This window comes from Erinaceus europaeus, chromosome 13 (genome assembly GCF_950295315.1).
Source record: "Erinaceus europaeus chromosome 13, mEriEur2.1, whole genome shotgun sequence".
Lineage (NCBI taxonomy): Eukaryota > Metazoa > Chordata > Mammalia > Eulipotyphla > Erinaceidae > Erinaceus > Erinaceus europaeus.
The window spans coordinates 3169812-3186763 of NC_080174.1; the positions used below are offsets into that span (position 1 = coordinate 3169812).

The 16952-nt window shown below is 45.6% G+C and overlaps 1 long non-coding RNA gene across 1 annotated transcript; it reads right to left on the reverse strand.

The window, feature by feature from the left end:
- Nucleotides 1-7050: 7050 nt before the first annotated feature.
- On the reverse strand, nucleotides 7051-16630 carry LOC132542621 (uncharacterized). Its single transcript, XR_009553591.1, has 3 exons — nucleotides 16239-16630; nucleotides 15972-16034; nucleotides 7051-8800 (listed from the first exon to the last, which is right to left on the reverse strand). It is a non-coding gene; the product is annotated as an uncharacterized LOC132542621 (long non-coding RNA).
- Between the last annotated feature and the right edge of the window lie 322 nt (nucleotides 16631-16952).

Consider the following 16952-nt stretch of genomic DNA (forward strand, 5'->3'; position numbering starts at 1 on the left):
AGACCCCTGTGATCTTAGAAGCCATTAGGGAATCGGTAATAAAAATAAAAAAATGAAATGTGTGACGGGGTTTCACTGCACTATTTAATCTGTGGAAGCATCACAAATCTGTGAAATCGTGTGCAAGTTTGCCGCTGACTGTTTGAGGTTACAATGCAGAACGGCACGGTTTTTCTAGGTGATAAACCATCGGGTGGGTTTTAAAGGGGAGAATTCTGCTAAGGATGTAGGCATTCTTCTGCATGGATCTAGTCCAAAGAAACAGACACACGCACAGTTCTGTACTGAATGGATACATAATGCGACCATTTACAATGTATTCATTGCGTTTCAAGAACCCTGCCAAACACTTCGTGAGTGGTATTTAAGTCCATCCCACAAAGCCCTGTGAGTAATCGCCCCACGGACAGAAGGGACCAGTCTCAGAGAATTCTTGAAACAAGTCCAAGCCCTCCCAGCTCTCTGCAGAATGATGTGGGGGTTTAAACTATGTGCTGGGTGCTCGGACATAATGTTCCCTTGTTGTCTGTTTTCTGCATTCGTGTCTTAATAGCAAAGGCTCAAGCAAAAGGAAGCAGAGTGGGGGAAGGGGAAAATAAAGAGACAGCACACTGATTGTGGCTTTTGCAGTGAGAAGTTTGAAGAATTGCCCAGCATGGAGTCATTGGGCTGGATCATAAGATTATCTCTATAAAAACCTGGAACAATAATAACACATATAAGATAAGTGTCTGCATATGCATGTTGAAAATTCCATGGAGTGTGGATTACAGCATTGTCCAGTCTCTTATTAGCCCCCACGGTGGCCTTTTCCAAAGCAGAAAGATTGCTTGTATAATAAAGAAATGATTAAAGTGCAAATAATATAGAACTACAGATCAAAAGCTAAGAAATCAGATAGCAGAGCAAAGCAATGATGGACCTGGTTGAGTGCTCACATCACAATGTGCAAAGACCCAGGGTCAAGCCCCTGGTCCCCACCTGCAGGCCTGCAGGGGGGAAGGTTCCCGAGTGGTAATTCAGGGCTACAGGTGTGTCTCTCTGTCTCTCCCCCTCTCTATCCCTCCTTCCCCTCTCGATTATGCTTTGTCTCTATCCAATAGTAAATACATTAAATTAGAAAAAACAAAAGAAATCAGATACCATTCACATCTCAAGTAACCTAATTATCTTTCTAAGCATCTTGTGAATTCACCTGCTAATAGAAATTATCAAATTTTAATTTGCTTCCCCCAGAATTTACTTAAAAGGCATCATGACTTCATACCTCACATATCTTTCTCTTTCTAGTTCTGCCTCCAAGCTTAAACATTTATCCAGTCTGCTTTTATTTAGGTTAGGAAGAGATCCGTTATAAAAACAAGGAAATCTGTGCACTGAAGTCGGAAATCACTGACACTGTAGCAGTCAGGAACATTATTGAAAATAAACCATTTAGAAAGTAGTAAAATAATCACATCTGAAAGATACAAGACAGATCAGTTTACGGTCTGTGTCAGCGTAGTCACCGCTTCCCACAGGGAACGGACCTGTCTACAATCTTCCCCATGAGTGCAAACAGGTCCCGTCTCCAATTTTCTCCATGAGTGCAAATGGGTTCCGTTCCTCCCTGTCCTCACCAGCGTGACGTAGGCTATTCCCACGATGTGAGAGAGATTTCCTGGTTGCCTTGATCTGCTTATCTCTGGTAGGAAGAGACAGTGGACATCTCTCTCTCTCTCTTTCTTCCTTCTTTCCTTCCTTCCTTCCTTTCTTCTTTCTTTCTTTCTTACTTGCATTTTACTTTATTTTTTATTATTTATAAAAAGGAAACATTGACAAAAATCATAGAATAAGAGGCTGCCAGAGTTACCCCTAGCATTTCTCCCTCTCTGGGAGTCTGGACCCAAATTCTCTATGGGGAGGAGAAGGTGGGAGTTCTGGCTTCTGTCACTGCTTCTCCGCTGGACATGGGTGTTGGCAGGTGGATCCAGACCCCAGAATTAAGTCCTGGGTTTATACCTGAAGTTCAGAGTTACTAAGCATGGGGGACTGACTGTTAGAGGCTGAGAATGTGGAGGGAATGACATGTGTGTCAAGGTGTTCTGAGGAAGACAAGGTGTTCTGAGGAAGGTCTTGGTGAGATGTGAAACTACCTCTATAACACAGTTATATAAAGTAGAATTTTCTCAGTAAAACAATAATAATAATTAATAATAGTAATTTATGGCCAGCAATTTAACTTCCACGAGTCCTGTGCCTTTTTTACATATGTGCCACCCAAGCCCCACCACATGGAAAGAATTCTGGTTGCTGTGGTTTCTTTCTTTCTTTTTTTTTGTTTTTTGTTTTTTAAAATATACCAAGTATATTTATGTGGTGCTGTGGTTTCTTTCCCATCTCTCTCTGCCTCCTTGTCTCCATTTGAATAAATAATAATAATAATAAAATGCCAGTCCTGAACATGGAAGCCCCAGACATGACCAAAATAATGATTATAAGCCTTATCATTAGTTAGTAGTGAATGGTAGCAAAAATCATCTAAGCTAGCAGATTTTTTTAAAAAATCATTTATTAAAAGGAAATATTAACAAAACCATAGGATAAGAGGGGTACAACTCCACACAGTTCCCACCACCAGAACTCTGTATCCCCTCCCCTCCCCTGACAGCTTTCCCATTCTCTATCCCTCTGGGAGCATGGACCCAGGGTCATTGTGGGATGCAGGTGGAAGGTCTGGCTTCTGTAACTGCTTCCCCGCTGAACATGGGCGTTGACAGGTGGATCCATACTCCCAGCCTGTCTCTCTCTTTCCCTAGTGGGGCAGGGCTCTGGGGAAGCTGAGCTCCAGGACACATTGGTGGGGTTGTCAGGTTGGCATTATGGTAACATCTGGAACCTGGTGGCTAAAAAAGAGTTAAGATAGAAAGTGTTGTTAAAATTCGGCGGCTCCAGCTGGCCAGGCTGGCTTCACGGGCGGGTAACAGAGACGACCAGAGACATACGGCTGGGCAGGGAAGCTATATTTCTTTATTCAGGAACAACGATTCATAAACTAAGACAAACTAATCACCAAACAGAACTCTGCTGTCTCTTTGCGGCGGCACAAGCACTCTCTTACTCTGCAACTCTCCAACCCTCCAGCTCTGGAACTCTGGAACCCTCTCTCGGGGTTCCCAGGGGCGGGGCCAAGCGGCCCGAAACTAACTGGACTGATCCAATTCTCTTGGCGGGGGAGAACTAGAACAACCCAATGTAAAGCATACAACAAGAAAGCAGAACAAATTGTTGAGTAATCACGACCCTAAAGACAAGAATAGTGCAGATGAAGATGTGGGGTGTCAACATGCCCTGTCCTGGCCCTGTGCTCATGGGCGTGAGCGAACAAAAAGCGGCAGGTCATTTAAACTCTGCCTCTGAGCAAGCTCTTTGGGAGAGGACTTCCCAGTGCACAGTGAGGTGGCGATTTATTGCCCATTACCAGGTGCTAATAAGCAGATAGAACAAAACAAACAAACAAACACCAGTCATTGCCTGATGTTTGCCCCGAAGTTCAGAGCTGTGACGGTGCCAGCAGCTAGTGAACCTTTTCATATTACCCATCACAAAGAGACCGGAGTGCTCGGACAGTAATGGACTCCACCCTGAACCCTGGAAACAGCCTTCATGACGAACTAGGAAAAAATAAAAACCAAAGACCAGCTGCCTGGTTAGGGTGACTCTCACACAGCTTTGCAGCAAAGCAACCTTGCAGAAATCCAGTCACTACTCGTTCATGACATTAAAAAAAACAAATGGCTTTGGGAGCTGTGGTCACCCGCTCAGTTTGTTTATTAATATTTATTTATTATTTATTCCCTTTTGTTGCCCTTGTTGTTTTATTGTTGTAGTTATGGTTGATGTCGTTGTTGCTGGATAGGACAGAGAGAAATGGAGAGAGGAGGGGAAGACAGAGAGAGGGGAGAGAAAGACAGACACCTGTAGACCTGCTTCAACGCCTGTGAAGCGACTCCCCTGCAGGTGGGGAGCCGGGGGCTCAAACCAGGATCCTCACGCTGGTCCTTGTGCTTTGTACCACCTGCGCTTAACCCGCTGTGTTACAGCCCGACTCCCGCTCTCAGTTTTAAAAGAGGAAAAGGGTGCATCTCCCGCTCTGTCAGAAACCAGAGGCAGCAGAAGGAATGGAGACAGGAATGATTGTTAAGGGCTATCTGCCGCTTGATGGCTCTTTACCAGCCTTGTGAGGAAGACCTCTACACCCCTGGTTTATACACAAAACCCCAAGTAAGTCAGCTATGGCAGAACCCAGATTTAAATTTAAATATGTTATTTCCAAGTGCTGGGAGCTATTAGTGTCTTTTCTCCTGTGTCCCTGTCTCCGCTTTTAAGCAGATGGTTAGACAATATGTTCCTTTGTTTCAGAGAATGCACAGCAGGCAAATAAATAAATAAATAAATAAATAAATAAATACCAAGTTCTTGCAGTCTTTCTTGCCTCCTTTCAAAATGCCTTACCTTTCTGTTAGCCCTTCCCTTCTTCCCTATTCTTCCTTCTTCTCTTCCTTGTCATCCCTTCTTCCTTTCTCCCTTCTTCGCCTGCAAACGAGAGGTCCAGCGGACCAGCAGGTACACAAAGGCTTGGTCATCACCTGACATAGGTAAATGCAAAGGAAAACGACGTGCAGGTAAGACGACACACAGAAGAAGGCGGTTATGAAATAGAGCAGAAACCAGCCCTCGAGCCCACCGGCCGGGTGAGTGCCCGGCCGCACATGGAGGACAGGCCTGTGCCTTGATGCCCCACCTGCAAGGAACACAGCACCAGGGCAGTTTCTGGCTCTGTGCTGTTTGCTCAGCTTCTCTCTCCCTGCCTCTCTGTCTGAGTGCAAACATCTCTCTGGCAACAGTCGAACTATTCACAGGTGAGGCCTTGGGTATTTATCCAGAGGAGCCGAAAACATTGATGTGAAGGGGCCTGAGTCAAAACAGCTGAAGGAAGACGGCACCCTGGCTGACTCTTTGCCAAAACTCTCTTCAGATCTTGGCATATCTCAGTAAAAGCAAGACTTCCAGGCCGGTAAGAGAGAAACCACAGAGGAGGGGATGAACAGAATCCACAATGGAAAATTATAACCCATCGATGAATTGGCAGAAGGGTGCAGGAAGGGACAAAGGAGAGCTGAGGGCCACCGAGTCACAGATGCTGCCATGATGCCAACCTGACCTCCCCGGGCAGACGCCCTCCCCCGTGTGTCCTGGAGCCTCCCCTCCCCAGAGCCCTGCCCCACTAGGGACAGACAGACACAGGCTGGGGGTGTGGGTCCACCTGCCAACACCCATGTCCAGTGGGGAAGCAATGACAGAAGCCAGAACTCCCACCTTCTGCTCCCCATAAAGAGGTTTGAGGGGTTGGGTGGTGGTGCACCTGGTTAAGCACTCACATTACAGTGCACAAGGACCCAGGATCAAGCCCTTGACCTTTGAGGAGCTTTGAAAGTGGTGAAGCAAGCTTGCAGGTGTCTCTCTGTCTCTCTCCCTACCTTCCCTGTCTGTTTCAATTTACGTCTGTCTGTATCCAATAAAGATAATAAATTATTTTTGATCCATACTCCCAGAGGGAAAAGAATAAAAAAATTCCAGTGGAGGAGATGGGACAGGGAGCTCTGGTGGTGAGAACTGTGTGGGATTGTACCTCTGTGATCTTACAGTCTTGTTCATCATTATTAAATCACTAATAAATAGTTTTTAAAAAATCCATCCGATTAAAAGGATATACACATCCTTATGTTCTCTGCAGAATTATCTGTAATAATAGCTATCTACAATATCTGTAACAGCCAAGATGTGGAAGCAGCCTGAGTGCCCGTCACCCAGTGACTGCACAGAGCAGGAAGATGCAGTCTGAGTACTCAGTGAATATACTACCAAGCTGTGCAGAGACGCAGCCTCTCGTCCAGCAGGCGCGTGGATGAAACAGGGAGAGGTGGTGCTAAGTGAGAGGAGTCAGGAGGAAAGTCTCTACCAGCCGATTCCCCTCCTGTGTGGAACACGAAGATAACCAGCGCACACACAGAATGAGACCTTAGCTGTGGGAGCAGAGCTGCTGTTACCTGTTACCGGGGTGCAGGGGGTGGACTCAGAGGGAGCGCCCAGTGGGATGTGGTGGAAGGCTACTGGTATTTGTGGGAAGGTGGGCAATGCTTATAGTGCACAGAAAGAAATGTCTACGTGCGCACCTAAAATATGAAGGGATATTAAACATTGATTTACAAATAGATGATAAGTAGAGAGATGACAGATATATAGATAGAGAGATAGAGAGATGATGGACAGATAGATAGATAGACAGGTAGATAGATGATAGATAGCTAGTGGAATAAATGGTGATGGATGGTTAGATGGCTGATGAATGGATGGCTAGATAGAAGAAGGATTATAAATACAAGTAGTATAAATATATGATTTATGAATATACGAATGGTACATTCATAGATCATAGAGCCACATAGATGATAAAATAAATAAATGATTGATGAATGAATAGATGGGTAGTTATTCAAATCAATATATATATGTACCATAAAAACATAGATATATAAATTGTATAACTAAAGCAATAGATGACCCTGGTTCTCTCAAATAGTTACATTTGTAAAAAAAAAAAAAAAAAAAAAAAAAGACCAGGGATAAAAACAAAGATCAAATTCTAGTGCTCATATACATAGATGAAACTTAAGAAATAAAATGTTCAAGTCCAGGTTTTGGCACCAAAACAAAAGAGGAGCAGAGAAAGCAATGGGGAGACAAGAAGAAGAAGAGTAAACTATCAATACACCTTTGTCACTACCAGCAGATCAGAGGAGGAAGAGAAAGAGGAGGAAGTGGAGGGGAGAAGGTGCAGGGAGTGGATGAGGGGGAAGAGGAGGATGCTGGGGCAGTTTAAGGAAACTGAAGGCACTGTGCCCTATCATGGAAGGAAGGATGCTTTGGTGCTGGTGGGGTGTGCTGACTTGTATTTTTGGAGAGCCATAATATTATACCCTTGGGACAACACTGCTTTGCAAAGAAGCACTTCCCCAATAAAAGTTAAACCAAAGAAATAAAGGACAAGAATAGTTTTTGTTTCTTTGTTCAAACTTTGAATTACACATTGAGTTCAACAAAAAAAAAATTAAAATGATACTCTGTTTCATGATGCAAGAAGGGCAGTTTCCGCTCAGCAACTGTTGATTTCATCACAGTTGTCATTAAAACTTTATATCTAGATATAAAAGAAAATTGCTAGCATTATTCTGATCATTGCATAAAGCAGGAATTGTTCTCTTTTAATAGAGAGCTTACCCCTTCAGGAAATGTGGACAACATGTGTGAAAATAATGCCCCAGAGCTTCTGAAGGTACTCAAAGGTCATCACAATCAAATCAATGATTCCCACACAGGAGGTCAGAGATTCTTGATGTGGGGAGAAAGCAGAGGTTTTCTGCTGTCCACAGTTACCATCAACAAATGCTTGCTCTTATGGTCAAAGCAAAAACACTAAGATGTATTAAGGTTAATAAGAGGTGCTCTATTTTTTAAAATCTTAAATATCTTTCAATTATCTTTTTTATATTATCATCCTTATTTCTTCATTTATTGGATAGAGGCAACCAGACATCGAGAGGGAAGGGGGTGATAGAGAGGGAGAGAGACAGAGAGACACCTGCAGCCTTGCTTCACCACTCACAAAGCTTTCCCCCTGCAGGTGGGGACTGGGGGCTCAAGCCCTGATCCTTGCAAATTATAGCATGCCCGCTCAACCAAGTGCACCACCACCCGGCCCTGTAAGAGATAGTCTAGGTTTTTAAAAGGGCACTTAAGGCAATTAGATGGTTTTTTTTTTTCAATCTGTAAGAAAAAAAGGTTTGTGTGAAATAACTAATAACAGGCTTATTCAAAAGCAAACCATGAATAATAGCCTTTTAGTGGAGCCTTAGAGACTTGGACCCTGATACCTGACACACTCCGAATGGAGAGAAAATAATTTCAGTCACCATAGAGTTTATTTGAAGTGTCTGGTAGGACAGCACCCAGACTCCTCCAACACATGACATCAAAAGAAACAGGAAGATCAAAGATGCTTTTAGGCAAACACAATAGGAAGAATTGTCAAAGCACAAATGACTCTCAAGGTAGGGGAGACATCCAGAGCATGTCAGACCTTGATGACAGCAGCCTTTGTCTGAATGTCATCCGTTAGGTGCAAGTCTCTGAGGCCTCAAGAGATCTTTAGGATACTCTATTTTTTTTATTGGAAATTGTATTTTCTTAACTGGGGGGATTCATGGTTTACAGTCAACAATAAGATACAATCATTTTTACATGTGTGACATTTCTCAGTTATCCACATAACAAACTCCCTCTAGGTCCTCCTCTGCCATCATGTTCCAGGACCCCAAACATTCACCACCACCCCTCCCCTCCCCAGAGTTTTTTTCTTTGCTGTAATACACCAACTCCAGTCTAAGTCCTGCTTAGTATTTTCCCTTTTGGTTTTATTTTCCAACTTCTGTCTGAGTGAGATCATCCCATCTTGATCCTTTTCTTTCTGGCTGATCTCACTTCACATGATTCCTTCAAGCTCCATCCAAGAGGAGGTGAAGAAGGTGACTTCATCTTCACAGCTGAGTAGTATTCCCTTGTGTATCTAGACCACAACTTGCTCGGCCACTCATCTGTTGTTGGACACCTGGGTTGCTTCCAGGTTTTGGCTGTTACATATTGTGCTGCTATGAACACAGGTGCATATGCAGGTCACTCTACTGATCACAGACCCCAAACCCTGCCGGGAAGGAGCCAGAGTCAGAGTTGCAGATAAACGCACTTGGCACAACCTCCAGGCCTGTGGACCACCACTCTGACTCTCTGACACTCTTCATGCTCCTGCCTTGAGGGGGACAGGGGGGCTGTGACAAAGGAGCCTGGAGCCTGACTCTCTGGGCACCTGGTAACAGTCAGCCAGACAAGTGTGTAAACATAGAGGCTTTAGGAAAATCAGTGGATTTATACTGACAACAGATACCAAGTAATCAGGGTTCAGGAAACTTTTTCAACATTCAATAAATTATCTGAGACAAAAAATATCCATTAAAGTGAGCTAGTCAAAAAAAAAAAAAAAAAAAAGACCAAAGCCTTTGTCACTACATTTTTGTGTCATGCTGTGTTTCTTAAAATATCTACCATGTGACACTTTCTTTGCAAGTTGCAACCTAGTCTTATTTCCAATATACTTCGGTGAAGCAGTTCTGCAGGTGTCTGTCTTTCTCTCCTCCTCTCTGTCTTCCCCTCCTTCTGGCAGCAGCAACGACAACAATAATGGGGAAAAACAGTCTCCAGGAGCTGTGGATTCATGGTGTAGGGACTAAACCTCAGCGCTAACCCCAGAGGCAATAAATGAATAAACAGATGAGGCTAACAAGAGCAGAATGGCTATGCAGTAAGACAGCCACGCTGGGCAAGGTGTCAGAGGTCCCAGGTTCGATCTCAAGCATTACCCTAAGTCAGAGCTGAGCACTATTCTGGTAAAAATAAATGGATGCATACTACGTGTATGCATGCATTCACACAGCATCTTGCTCCAAATAGCTATCTATTATCTTTATTTATGTATGTCTTAGGATAGAGACAGCCAGAAGTCAAGATGGAAGAGGGTCATAGAGAGGGAGAGAGAGAGAGAGAGAGAGAGAGACACCTGCAACACTTCTTCACCATTCGAAAAGTTTTCCCCCGCAGCTGGAGACCAGGAGCTGGAACCCAGGTCTCTGCATACTGTAGTGTGTTTGCACTCAGCCACATGCACCCCGCCCAGCCCCAGGGATGTTGTGGAAAGCCTAGTGTCTTGCTCTCTCAGAAGACCTGAGCACAGTCTCTTTCACATAATAAAGCTGGCAAACCTTACAGGAACACTTCTAAATCTCAGGGGTCACACTGTTTGCAATAACAGCTAGAGTTAAGTGTGAATCATCTGCTGGGCACAGTGATACGTCCCCCAGACATTTCCATCTTCGTGATTCCAGGCCCCTGGGAAACAAGGAACACAGACTGAGCTTCAGCTTCAAGTGCTCACTATCTCCTGCCTGCTAAACTAGGTGTCGGCAGAGACCCATCAATAAAGGTGCCCTGCTCTCCAGCCTCTGATTAGCTTCTCAGCTGCACAATTAATAAGTGCTGTTAAGCCGTAAGGGCACGTGGAAACCAGTATTCAGTGATTAATACGAGTGCTCAGAGCAGCTGAGCAATGAGCTACGTGCAGCCATTTTTCTAGCTGACCTGCTGGCTCCCTCTGGTCCCATCCGCCTTGGAGAAGACAGAGGAGAATCAGAGGGAGCAAAGGCTCTCACACACAAGTCCTTTCCAGCAACAGAGCTGCAGCTTTGTTCCTCAGGGCTGTTTTCTGCTCACGTTTGGCTTTCTCTGCAGAAGGCAGCATCATGCACACACACACACACACACACACACACACACACACACACACGTCAGTCAGCTGGAGTATGCCCACACAGGCCTGTGAGACCCCCGGAGCAAATGCATGGACACACACACATGTGCCCACCCACACACGGTCCCTGCACCTCAGGGCATGGGACCCCTGGTCTGGACACCCCAGGAAATAGCACTAACTTTCCCCTCCACAAACGAAAGGTCAGTCTCCATTAGGGAACTGGGTGACAGAAAATGAAATATTTTAAAGACCTGTGAACCAAATGCCAGTTTATAAATTTAAAAGGGTGCAGTTTGCTGCTTGGTTGTTTATTCAAACATAATTTTTCATCAATGATCTAAGAATGATTATCAAGATTGTAAGATCACAGGGGTCCAATTCCACACAGTTCCCACCACCAGAGTTCATGTCCCATCCCCTCCATTGGAAGCTTCCCTGTTCTTTATCCCTCTGGGAGTCTGGACCCAAATTCTCTATGGGGAGCAGAAGGTGGGAGTTCTGGCTTCTGTCATTGCTTCTCCGCTGGACATGGGTGTTGGCAGGTGGACCCACACCCCCAGCCTGTGTCTGTCTGTCCCTAGTGGGGCAGGGCTCTGGGGAGGGGAGGCTCCAGGACACATGGGTGAGGGTGTCTGCCCAGGAAAGTCAGGGTGGCGTCATGGTAGCATCTGTGACTTGGTGGCAGATTATTGTAGCTGGAAGGTGGATGTCTCCTGCTTGGTGTTTCTGGACACAGTCTAAAGTGAAAGTGGCATGGTGACACTGGTGGCATTGAGTACCAGGACTCTTTGCCTGGTCACCTGCTGGGCTGAGGTCCCCTGCTCAATAGGGAGCTGGGGAGGAGACCCTGCTCTTTCCAGAGGATCAGAATGACATGTCCTGTGAGTGGCAGTGACTTGAGTCTGCCTGGCCCCCTCCCCTACCATCCTACCACCACCACCACCCCCATCTCTTAACTCTCTGGGGTCATCGCCACATATAATCCACAACTCTCTCTCTCTCTCTCTTCCATTTTATTGAATACAACAGAGAGAAATTGAGAAGGGGAGGGGGTGATAGGGAGAGAAAAAGACACCTGCAGACTTGCTTCACCACTTGTGAAGCTTCCCCCCTGCAGGTGAAGAGCGGGAGCTCAAACCTGGGTCCTTGAGTTTCATAGTATGTGCGTTTAACCAGGTGATCCACTATGCTACCGCCCCCATGCACTCCCCTTCACAGCTATCTCCAGATCTCTGATACTGACACAGGAAAAACAATGTACAACCAGGGGTTTGGATGGGCATGTTTGAACTTAGTACCTGCAGGCCTTGGGCCTCACAGAATCCAGGTTCTATGCCCAGGACCTTTGTACTCCAGAACTGAGCAGAGCTCTAGTCTCCTTCTGCCGATAAAATTGGACAGGACAGGGACAGGACAGGATAGGATCAATCTTTCAGAAGTGTTGGGAAGATGGTTCTGGGGGTAACACACCAGATTCTCGAGCCTGAACTTCTGCATCCCCAGATTCAATTCTCTTTACGACCAGAAGCCAGAGATGACAAGTGCTCTAGCAGCTTTCAAAAAATATAAATAAATAAATAAATAAATCTTTTAAATGGACCTGGAATCAAGCAGAGAGCTAGCACACGGAGACATTCTCAGCCCCAGCTTAAGCCCTATCTCATCTCACTTCATTGTGACGCACCAAGACACCCCCAAACCCCTCGGGACCTTCCCTTCTCCTCTTTCCTCCTAGTCCTTTGGGACAGTCTCGCACACCCCATCTGTATCTCGCTGTGTCTTTTTACCTTCCACCTGGAACATCAGACTTTCAAACCTGAGGTCCCAGAGTCAATCTCTAGCATCCCGTTAAGTTAGGAAAGACCTAACCTCTGTGCTCCTCACCTCTCCTCTCTCTCTCTCCTGTCTCTCTAATGAAAATAAATAAAACATTTTTTTAAATACAAGCAAAATCACAAAGAATATTTTCATAAATACTTGCAATTCTGTTATCAACCATGATTTTATATTCATATAAAATGCAACCCTTTATTTCCTACACAGAATAATTGAATAGCAACAGTGAAGCATGAAGTTTTGTTTTGACACAGGACCTGATCGTGTTTGGATATACACGGAGAAAGTCAATAGGAGTCTGCGAGAGATTTCTTCTTAATTAATTTTGATTAAATATTCAGAGAAACCCATTTCTATTTCCCAGTGTGCCCCTCTTAATGACTCTGTCTAATGCTTGCATGATTCCCTCAGTTACAGTGTCTCCCTGAAGCATTTTCCTTTCTCAGAGTGTGAGAAAAAAAATGTTATGAGGAAGACGGGTTTATTGTATTTTAAATTTATGTTTGCTGCCGAGCTGATGCCCGAAGGGCATTTGATAAATGCCTTTTCATAAATCAAAAAATAAATAGGTGGACAGAGACGTCCCCCCCCCCCCGGGCTGAGGAATGTGGGACACTCAGGGCTCCATCTTCCCAAGGCCTCTCTCTGAGTCTGCTGGGGGCCCGGCTGTTTCATGGAGTATCTGCTTGTCTGTTTGCTCACTCACTTGTCCCAGGGGAGTGAGCCCAGCACCAGAGCGCAGGGCTTGCAGGGCTGAAGCCCAGGCCTCCGCCCCAGCATATTCCCAGCTGCCTGCATGTGGTCTCTGGCCCTTCTCAAGGTGGATGAACTGAGTTCTAGTTAAACTTTAAATAAATCAGGGGCAGGAGATGGCTCCTTCAGCAAGGGTGCACTCTACCAGACAGGGGCTCAGGTTCAGCTTCCTCTTCCTCCAGGATGCTGTGGAGCCTTGAGGTGTGTGTCTCTCTCTCCCCTTCCCCCTCTTCTCCCCCCTCCCCCTCTCCCCTTCTCCCCCTCCCCATTCAACTCCCCATCCCCCTTACTCTCTCCTCCTTTCCTCTCCCCTTCCCCCTCTCTCTTCAACTCCCCCTCCTCATCTCCCCTGCCACTCCCCCTCTCCCACATCCCCCTTTCCCTTCCCCCTCTCCTCCCCTTCTTTCTCCACTTTCACCTCCCCTCCCCTCTCTCTCCTCCCTCTCTCCCCCTTTTCCTTTCCCCCTTCTCCCTTCCCCTTCCCCTTCTCCCACCTCCCCCTGCCCTTTCCCTGTCCCCCTCTCCCCCTCCCTCTGTCTCTGTCTCTGTCTCTCTATCTTAAATGAAAAGGAAAACAAAAATAATTCAACAGGAATGGTAGACTTCTATAGGCTTAAAACCCTGAAATAAATAAATATCAGGCCCACCAGAAATAGTCTGCTGCTAGGCCAGTCCTGCCTTGCCTTTGCTCCCCAAGCTGCAAGGCCAGGACATCACGGGGCAGGAAAGAGATTCAGCCCAGGGTCTCCCTCCAGTCCTGGCCAAGCCCGGCAAGACCTCACCCTGGACCATCTTAGTCAAGACTGTAAGGCCATTGAAGAAGAACCCGTCAAGTGGACTTCCACTCACAGATGACGCCACCTGCCATAAGAAAAGCCGATGGAATTTACAAATAATAATAATAAGCCTACTCAGCGAATTTTCAAGGAAACAGTGAGACTTGGCTCTACGGCACCAAGATGCCGGGGCCAGGGGGAGGCACACCTGACTGAGTGTGCCCGTCACCATCACAAAGACCCGGGTTCGAGTCCCCTCTCCAGGATGCCTGCGGGGGATGGGGGGTGTGCTTCATGAGCCGTGCAGCAGGTCTGCAGGTATCTTTCTATATCTCTCTATCTTCCCCCATCTCTCAATTTCTGCCTGTCCTGTCAAATGAATTAAAGAGAGGAAATACAATGGAGCCCAGAGCGTGAGGTATGTCAGGCAGGCTCCCAGCCCCGAGGTCACCCCGTACGTGCAAACCATCAACTGACCGTCGCCCTCAGTATTTGGAATGACGAAGAGAAACACAGCAAATTGGGCTCCTCAGCATCTTAGGTCTTAATTGTGAGCCTCGATCTTTGCTGTTTACAGAGCTTTGGTGTTTCTGCCCCACTAAACACATTCCACATCCAAACTCAAACTGTTCTGTATTTATGTTTCCTGGAACCAGTCACAGACATGCCAGATTCAGAGCATTTCAAACTAAGCCTATGTTTCCTCCAGATTCTCTTGGCTCTGGAAATCTCACCTCAGCAAACAGAGTGGCATCCGCACAGAATGCAGGCCAAGGCTGGGGGTTCAGCTTCATGGCCTCTTTCTTATTTTTCCCTAAAGGAAAAAACAAAAACAGTACTGCACCCTGTCTATTCCATCCATTTCGTATTTCTTGAAGGCATGTCGACCTCTAGATCATCATTAACTAATCATATCTTTGAACAACACTGAAATTAACGGAATTACTGCTATAGAGATATCTTAAAGTCAGGGCCGGGAGGTGGTACACCTGTTTGAATGCACCTGTTACCATACACAAGGACCCGGGTTCAAGACCCCTCTCCACACCTGCAAGGGGGAAGCTTCAACAGTGGTAAAGCAGGGTTACAGATGTTTCTCTCCCTCTCTACCCCCTCCCCACTCAATTTCTCTGTCTCTATCCAATAATAAACAAACAAAAATATATTACTGAAAAAAAAAGCTTTTGGAAAAAAGAATGAGACACATGAACTCATTAAAACAAAACAAAACAAAAAAGTAGTCAAACCATAACCATCGCTAAGTCTTTGTGAAAACTAAACTTGTCTTTGGGGAGAAGGGCAGACCAGCAGGAAGGGGGCAGGGGAGGGCACAGAGCCATGGTGCCTGGTGCCATGTGCAACTAACCCCCCCCATCTTATAATTCTGAAAGCCATGATCAAATCACTAGTAAAAAAAATAATAATACACAATGCTTTAGTATCAGGCTGTGTTAATATTGCTATCTCTACTATAATTATATCCCAGATTTCATATGAGATATATCTAAATTAGACAGAGATTTGTTGTTCATCCATAATTAAAATCCACCAACCCACCCCCATCCTGTATTTCTATTTGATAAATTTGATGCTTTGAAAACAGCATCACTCAAAGGGCCATTCAGACTCCAGGGCCTTAAGGGATCGTGCTGAGCTCACCCCTGGAACCAGCTAGGTATTCTCAGTCTGCACACAGACATTTCTCTCCTCTACTTCCAAGGAAAACAGTATAGTGCTGGGGGCAGGGAGGATGTCGGGAACAGAGATCAGAGCTAAGAAAATAAGTAGAATTCTCCACACCTTCTTCTGAGGTAAGTAACCAGGAAATTCTAACCTAAACTCAGTTACCTGGTACAGAAACAAAAACCAGTAAAATTAGTCTTTCTGTTTATTTTTGATGGAGACCGAGAGATGTTTAGAGGGAAGAGAGAGAGAGAGAAAGGGAGACACCAGCAGCCCTGCTTCACCACTCATGAAGCTTCCCTTCTACAGGTGGGGACCAGGGGGCTCGAACCCAGAGCCTTATTCATGGTAATCTGTGTGCTCAACCAGGTGTGCCACTGTCAGGCCCCAGTAAAAGTAATCTTAAAACATATTCCGGCAGGAGACGGAGACAGCATGATGGTTCTGCAAAGAGGCTTTCATACCTGAAGCTTGAAGTCCCGGGTTCAGTCCTCAGCACCAAGCACCAGCCAGAGCTGACTGACGCTCTGGGAAGAAAAGTAAATAAGTAAATAAATAAATAAAGCAGATTCCAGGAGAGAAAAGTAATGGAAGACACTGATAAGACACACCTCTCAGCTGGAAACAAAATGGAAAGGAAGGTATTGCTGGTGAGAAGGGATGGGAATTATAAGGAGGATATGCTCCCTGAATAGAAACTACCAGATGAATCACTCACTAAGAGGACTCACCCTGCCAACCAGCAGTGTCTCAGTGAAGTCCTCGAGGCTCTGAGTCACATTCCTCCCCGCATCCAAAAGCAAACCTTGCAGAGATCCACAGACGCCTTGTGCGTCCGCAGCGTCCTCTCAGGCTTATGGATACAAGGATGTGGGGCAGTGACTCAGAGGACGAGAGGCAGAAAGAATCAGAGCACAAAGGGGAAGTAAGGACAGTACAAACCCTGTGCCTTCGGTGCAAGGTACTTGCATCGTGCCTATTTTTATCTTTTAATTACAGTATTTATGCCCTGATCCAAAATTCAGCTGGTGACATAACCCAGCTGACAAGAATCCTATTTCCCTAAAAAGCTTCCGGCCCCCCGGCAATAGAAATTCTCTGCATCGTCTGAGAGAAAGAACGTGACCCCTGGACTTTTCGGCTCTGTTGGCAGAATTCTGCTAAAACCGGATGGAAAACTCTGTCCAAATGAACGGGAAGACAAGATGAAGTCAGAAGAGAACCATTTTATTATTTTTTTTTTCTCTGCCACTGCTTGGGGCAACTCACTCCCATCTGTAAAATATGCATCAGCTGTTAATGGAAACATAGGATCTTCCTGAAGGGAAATTGGAACTCGGGCGTAGCAAAGGCTGTCAGTTTCCCTGGCCCAGAAGTCCTGTAGTATTAACCTCCATGCAAGTTTAAATTGCATTTCTGGTATTGAGATTTGACAAGTAATACCC